The sequence below is a fragment of the Triticum aestivum genome, chromosome 1D (assembly GCF_018294505.1).
Source record: "Triticum aestivum cultivar Chinese Spring chromosome 1D, IWGSC CS RefSeq v2.1, whole genome shotgun sequence".
Taxonomy (NCBI): Eukaryota; Viridiplantae; Streptophyta; class Magnoliopsida; order Poales; family Poaceae; genus Triticum; species Triticum aestivum.
In genome coordinates, this window is record NC_057796.1 from 306,395,705 (window position 1) to 306,402,609 (window position 6,905).

Genomic DNA, 6,905 nt, shown 5'->3' on the forward strand with positions numbered 1-6,905 from the left:
ATCGGGGCCTGGGACGACCCAAAATCCCAGGGTGGGCCGGCCCACCGTGGGCACCCTGTAGAGATACACACCCGAGCGGCGAACATGCATTTTCGAAACTAATTTAGGAACATTTAGCTGACCAATTAAACGAATCTGTTTTAATAATATCAGATTCGTATTTGAACAACTAAGCTTGTTTAGCTTGATGGGTCGAGTAGTGCTATTATGACACGAAGCATGTATTCTGATCGTATAGTGATCATAAAAGGGGGAAACCGGAGAAATGATATTTAGCAGCCATTGTTTGCTTCGAACTAAGAACTAAATTCTAAGAGCTGAAAAGAAAGTAGAGTAACCAAGTTAAGATCTATTTTCTGGTTGACATCAAAAAGTTGAGGAGATATGAAGTACCACCTCTCTTGCGGCGCCGTGTAGGCATCGGGGGTGCGATGGCTGTCGGTGGCGTTGAAGCAGATCTGCGACGGTAGATGGGTGCATCGGGGGATAAGTCCCGTTGCGGTGGAAGAGAAGGTCGTGTGAGCGGCCCCGGCAAAGAGGACGATGGCGCCGATGAAGCGAGAGGACGTGATGCAAGGCTCTTGGTCCGTCGCTGTGGATGAGAAACGTCCATCTCTAGCAGTGGACGACGCGGTCTTGGTAGGTGCTCCGGCATGGTGGAGGACGGTGGCGATGGATGTGGTGGAGGACGGCGGCGATGGATGTGGTGGAGGACGACGGCGATGGATGGGGTGGCGGACGGAGGCTGGTGTGGGGATGGTGTTCTAGCGCGGACGGTGTATGAATGGGAAAATGGAGGGAGAGGTACGGGGAACCATATTTTTGGGACGCGCCTGTCTGAAATATGGGAAAGTTACGAACTTAGCCCCCGTTTAAAATTTGGACGTCTCGTCGGTTGGGATACGACGGTAATCTCGCATCTCGCCAATATTTGCCCAGAGCGATTTCGGGCGAGGAGAGGGTGGTTGGCGCCCACGGTGTATGAACGGGGCTGACAGGTAGGGTGGTTGTGTCACGTCTGAGTGAAGTTACAAACCTGCCCCTATTGAAAATATTTGCCTACATCGATTTCGGCCGAGTCGAGTTTGTTTTGCCGCCCACCGTGTATGAATGGGAAAATGGAGGAAGAAACCACACACCGATAGTCCACTTGGAATGGAACAAATTTGGACCCACAAATTAAAGTGCTACAAACTACACACCGGGGGCCCACATGTCATGAAACAAATTTGGACCCATATCTATCCCTATCCCTAATCCCTAATCCCTAATCCCTAATAATTACATAATATAATTTAATAAAGCACGAATTGACTCCGTGGGTTCACCATCACAATACGCTTTCTTCCCGTGAATTTGCGCTTTCAGTTTTTTTCACCTATATTATTTTCTACATTGGCACTATTGCTCCGCGGTCGTTCTGTCGTTGAACCCCTCTATTCATCTGTATTGAAGCCGCGATCCTAAATCAAACATCCCCGGTTGAGAAGAGGGCTAGGTCACGCCACCGCCGCCGCCGCCGCCGCCATCACCCCGCCCGCACGCCGCCGGTGCCGCCATCGCCGCTCGCCGCTGCCGCCATCACCGCTCGCCGCTGCCGCCATCACCGCTCGCCGCTGCTCGGACGTGGAGCACGTGCGTCATGGCCGCCGCGGCATCCACCGGGACTCTTGCCCGCTAAAAAAACACCCGCATCTTCCCCAGCCCGTACTCGGCACCCCATCGCATCGTCGTGCCCGCCGCCCAACTGCTCTCGGCCGTCGCCGGGGTTCCGCGGCCGCTGGCATCTTCCCCAGCCCGCACTCGGCACCCCATCGCATCGCCGTGCCCGCCGCCCAACTGCTCTCGGCCGTCGCTGGGGTTCCGCGGCCGCCTCGCTGATGATGTGGCATCGTTCCTACACGACGCCCCTCCCTCCTCCCATGGATCCTTCCATCTCCAAACGGAGCACCTACAGATGGTGAGGCAGGATCAGGCGAGGCCACGAGTAAACCAGCGGCCTCGCTGCCTACACCGTCCAGCACGGCGTCTCCACCCGCAACACCTCTGGTACATTGCTGCCCTGGCTGCCGGCCATCGCGGTCGCATGGTCAAGGGACTCGAGAAGGAGGTGGAGACTTGGTTCCTGCACTACACTAGCTTAGACTCCTCCACCTCATCCAAGCAGCGGCCAGGGCGGGGTCTAGAGGAGCGCCCGCCTCCGCCAAGGCGATGGCCGGGGTCGCCAACTCACACAGCATAGAGCTAGATTGAGCGGTAGATGGCAGTCCTGCAGAGCAGAATAAGTCTCTGCACCAAATACACCAGCGACGTTTGATGTGGACTGGTAGTGTCAGCCTCGGGGATTAAGAGGAATTGGAGTCTCTACTTTTAGATTTGCATCAAGCTTCACGATGTGGTGACCTGCTAGGATGGGTGACATTTATCTCTCTTCCTTGCATCTCATGCTTTGATTTGGGTGTTGTTTGGTTTGTTCAGAATTATCACTATGTTCTGGGGCGACTAATCAGTGTTGTGGAACATTAGAAAGATTTGCGTATAGATTTTTGGCTTGTTCTTCTTCATTGTCTCATTGATGTTGGTGTGACATTGGAATCAATTAGATAAATAATTTGTGTAGAACATTCTTTTGGGTCCCATGCATTTGATTTCTGTAACATTGCAAAGATCTATCCCTGCTCATGTTCACATTTTTGTTACGAATGTCATACCACATAGTCCCTTTTATTATCAATTCATGATTATTATTCTCTTTCTAATTTCATTTTTATTCTATCATTTTCTTTGTTGTTAGATTTCGTGTTGATGAGAGAGGAACAGAATGTTTGTTGTTCAGTACTTCATGCAAAGATACAACTACAATCTGCAGTACTACTTGGCACCTGCAGTCTAGAAGTGATTCACGGCCTGTATATTTGCCTACGTAGGCATTGTATCCATGCTCGCTGTTTACTACAAATTAGACATTGGATGCTCATATTTTAATTAGACATCGGATGTTCAGTATATTCTACAAATTGACCGCAGGCGTGCAACATTGTTGAAGGGCAAAGTTACTCTAAGAAGCTGAATGATAAACAGGTCACTAGCATACTTAGAGCTTCCTTGGGTTTGTGGAGGACATGTCCGGTTTCAGTAAGTTAGTTTCACTTTCACGAAGACAGTGGAAACGCAGAAAAAGGAAAGCACGTGGATTTAGAAATTTCAACATTGTAGAGCTCAGTTGAAAGGGAAAACGAGATTTATAGCATCCAGCCAGAGTGGTGATTCAATTTTTGATGATTTGTACTTTGGTTGTGAGGTCGATGAAGACATGACATGGATTTGGGTGGGGCAGTGGGTTTGCTCGCGAGGAGGTGGGAAGGACGAAGATAGTGGAAGAACCTTGAGATGATGGTGATATTACCGACTCAATCCTTTATTAGCTCTATTTTTTATCTTGAAGGTGCATGAATGGTAACTTGTGCAAAACTACGCTTCCCTTGTCATTTGATAATTTTTGTCTTTATGGTGCTCATAACATATTTTTCATCTATACTTATAGGAGTTTGTTACTTCCTTTTGGTCGAAGAATAAGATGGGTAACATATGCATTGCCGACTTAGCTTAACATTTTTTGAACAGAATTTCTATAAATTTTATACAGGTATTGTGCTGAAGTCTGCGAAATAGATTAATGACCGAGAGTGTTTATAAGTTATCAAGTCGAGCACATAAGTCTGGAAAGTAGCTAATTTTCCTACTGAAAAGTAGATAGAGGTTTCTGAAGACATGCGACATTACTACATAGTATGCATAGCCATCTTCTGAATTCTATGATTCTTCATACCTTGAGTCTGTTAAACGTCTATGCACCTTTCATTTGATGAGGTACATTCAAATTGGGTATGTTCATAACTTTGATGAAAAATTATCTTCCCTTAGATGGTTAAGGTTCTAGAGCTCATTGCTATGAAAGGAGGCATAGATTTGATTCACGGAATTGCCACCAGAATTGGAGTGAGCGCGAGTAACAATCTCCTGCAGACAATACATTCTTTTGAAGCTACGGCTGCGGGATCGTACGGCAAAAAATTCCTTGTGCCTCGCCCGGTCTTCGCTGCCCTACTGGGCCACGGATTGGTCTTTTCTTATGGACCGTCCACGCAAAAAAAGGTACGACTGTAGGGGGATATGATGAACATGCAAGGAATATCCAACAGATCACCCTTCTACTATATTCCTGATCCACAAATGTCATCTTGGTCCCCTTACTACTATATTCCTGATCCACGATTGTCAACTTGGTCCCCTGTACGAGTTGATTACATGATGTCGTGTTCTCAAGTTTTAGTCTGAATTATTTATTAGATGCTTGAAGAAATTCACAACTAAGCAATTTTTTCTTCTGTCTTTTCAGTGATGGAAGGTAGGTTGAGCTGATAAATTCCTGCACCCACCTTGAGGTCCATAACATTCTCCTAATTATATGCAGCCCAATTCGTATAGATGTATTTGTTTGAGGGAGAAGCAATCAGAAGCAACAATATGTGATCATCATGTGTGCGAGAGATATCAAGAGTATGTGACGAGATGGCAAGAGTATGTGATATGTATTTCTGTCTACACTACTAATATCTATTGACTGTTCATGTTGATACAGTAGGTTCATGATTGATTATGGAAACAATAAAATTACTCGAGAAAGATTTTATGTGTATGTACTTTGAGACTCGAGAGGCTGTTATTTACAGGGATTCTCTGTCTACTAGAGAGGTTGGTGTCAAATCAACATCGGAACAAGGGCATATAAGTGGAATGATGTAAAGTCATTTTTTCTCTGTCTCCATGGTATGCTGATACGTTCAAAGCAGCATTTTAAATATTGATACATATAATTCATTGATTAACTCAAACAAATGATACTAGACATCAACTACTGCAATTGATTGATGAATATTTGTTAGGTTGTACTCCCTCTGTTTCTAAATATTAGTCTTTTTAGAGATTTCAAATGGACTATCACATATGGATGTATATAGACATATTTTAGAGTGTAGATTCACTCGTTTTGATCCGTACGTAGTCACTTGTTGAAATCTCTAGAAAGACAAATATTTCGGAACGGAGGGAGTAGTATCTATCTAACATCTAGAAGGGTTCACAAGGTTATGTATATCTTTAAAATGTGGCACAGAGAGCAGAAGGTCTTAAATGCTTGCAAATCCTCACTTTTAAGAGCAGCACCTGGATCCAACGAACCAAATATGCAAGCACGCAAGACAGTGATGTTTTTTTCCTCCATTAGCGAATCTTCTTTTTCTAAGTCGTATTTAGTTAGGAAGGCACCTATCTAGATTTTCTGAGACTGGCTACACGGTGCGACTTATCAGATTCAGATCCATCCTTTTCTTCTTGCTGCATCTTCTCGCACAGCTGTTCGCATGTTGTGCATGCTCCTTTATATCCTTTCATAGTGTATCTTCAGATTTTAAAAATGTTGCAAATTGGATGAAAACGTTTGTAATAATTGGATTTAAAACAATAATACATTGTTATATTTTATTTTTTGCCCAGTGCAACGCACGGGCATTTGTACTAGTACAAATTAAAAAAATAAAGGACGAGGATCGAACATGCGACCAGGGCCTTCAAGCCGCACGTCAATAGGCAACATACGTAGAACAGCAATGTTTGTTGTACCTCCCTTTGTTCACATAATGTTTTTATATTATCACAACCTATTTAATTGATAACATGTAATATTATTTTTAGTACTATTCGCTCTCACATACTGGTGGGTTCCATGTGTGCTCTCTCTCTCCTTTCCTTCTCACGGGCAATGTTGCCGTTGACCATATCTGGACGCATTTATAAGTTACGGCACCAGTTTCACGTGCTAGCAGCACTAGTCAGTGTGTACGTGCAATGCACGTTAATTTGGAAGTATATTAAGTGCATGCGGATATTAAGTTGGATATTATTTGCGTGTTATTATGTGATTAGCACTATTTTTGGCATGAAATTAACTGCACGCTAAACGTGTTGAGCGCTCGACATTGAAGCAGTCTAGGTCGTTGGATGACAAGGAATACATGTGGCTTGATGACGTTTTATATTTAATTTGATACGGCTGTAGCAGAACATTCAATCGGTCAAACCATAGATTTCGTTCAGTATGACTCCAACTTTAAATTATACGACGACCGATCTAAAATAAACGGAAATGATAAACGTTCGGATTTTAAGCATGGCAATCAGAACGTTTTTTATGGCAAATATAGATTACGCGGCGGCGGCGGGGGCGTCTTGCGATGGGAAGCGGCTCCTCTGCCGTGCTCTGTGTGTCGTCGGGCCACTGACCGACGGCGACGGCGGCGTCTTGCGCCGTTGTTGGCGTACTCATGGACGTTGGCCCTAGCTTCAAGGAAGGCCACAATGTTCTGGACTTCGGTCTCCAGGAGCGAGTCAACTGGCGGGAGGAGGCGACTGGCGTTGGTGCAAGGAAGCGGTCGACGGCGGCCATCCATGCCGCTGAGGGGGGCACTGGCACCCGCGCGGGGACAGGCGCTGCCGCGGAGGGGGGCACTGGCACCCGCGCGGGGACAGGCGCTATCAACGGCGCGGCAGAGACATTCGTGTGCACGGGCACGCACGTCAGTGCACGCGCAGGCGCATGCGCTGGCAGGTGCACGGGCACTGGCACGGGCGTGCGCGTCAGTGCACGCGCAGGCGCATGCGCGGGCAGGTGCACGGGCACGTGAAAGTCGGCGGGGACCTCGTGGAACCCCGTGGCATCAAGCTCGGCGACAATGTGCGGCTCGCAGCCCATCAATGCCACGGGGATGGGGCTGGCGCAGTCGGGGCGACGGGAGCCGGAACGGGAGTGGGGACAGGCACGGCGCCTTCCCGCAAGGCCAGTTGAA

General features: G+C 46.9%; 1 long non-coding RNA gene across 2 annotated transcripts; it reads left to right on the forward strand.

Annotated features, from left to right (window-relative positions):
• Positions 1 to 1,440: 1,440 nt before the first annotated feature.
• On the forward strand, positions 1,441 to 4,936 carry LOC123181647 (uncharacterized). Of its 2 annotated transcripts, XR_006491791.1 has the most exons (3): positions 1,441 to 4,155; positions 4,400 to 4,581; positions 4,734 to 4,936. It is a non-coding gene; the product is annotated as an uncharacterized lncRNA (long non-coding RNA). The 2 variants fall into 2 exon arrangements; XR_006491790.1 differs by having other exon boundaries at positions 4,400 to 4,745.
• The last annotated feature ends 1,969 nt before the right edge of the window (positions 4,937 to 6,905 follow it).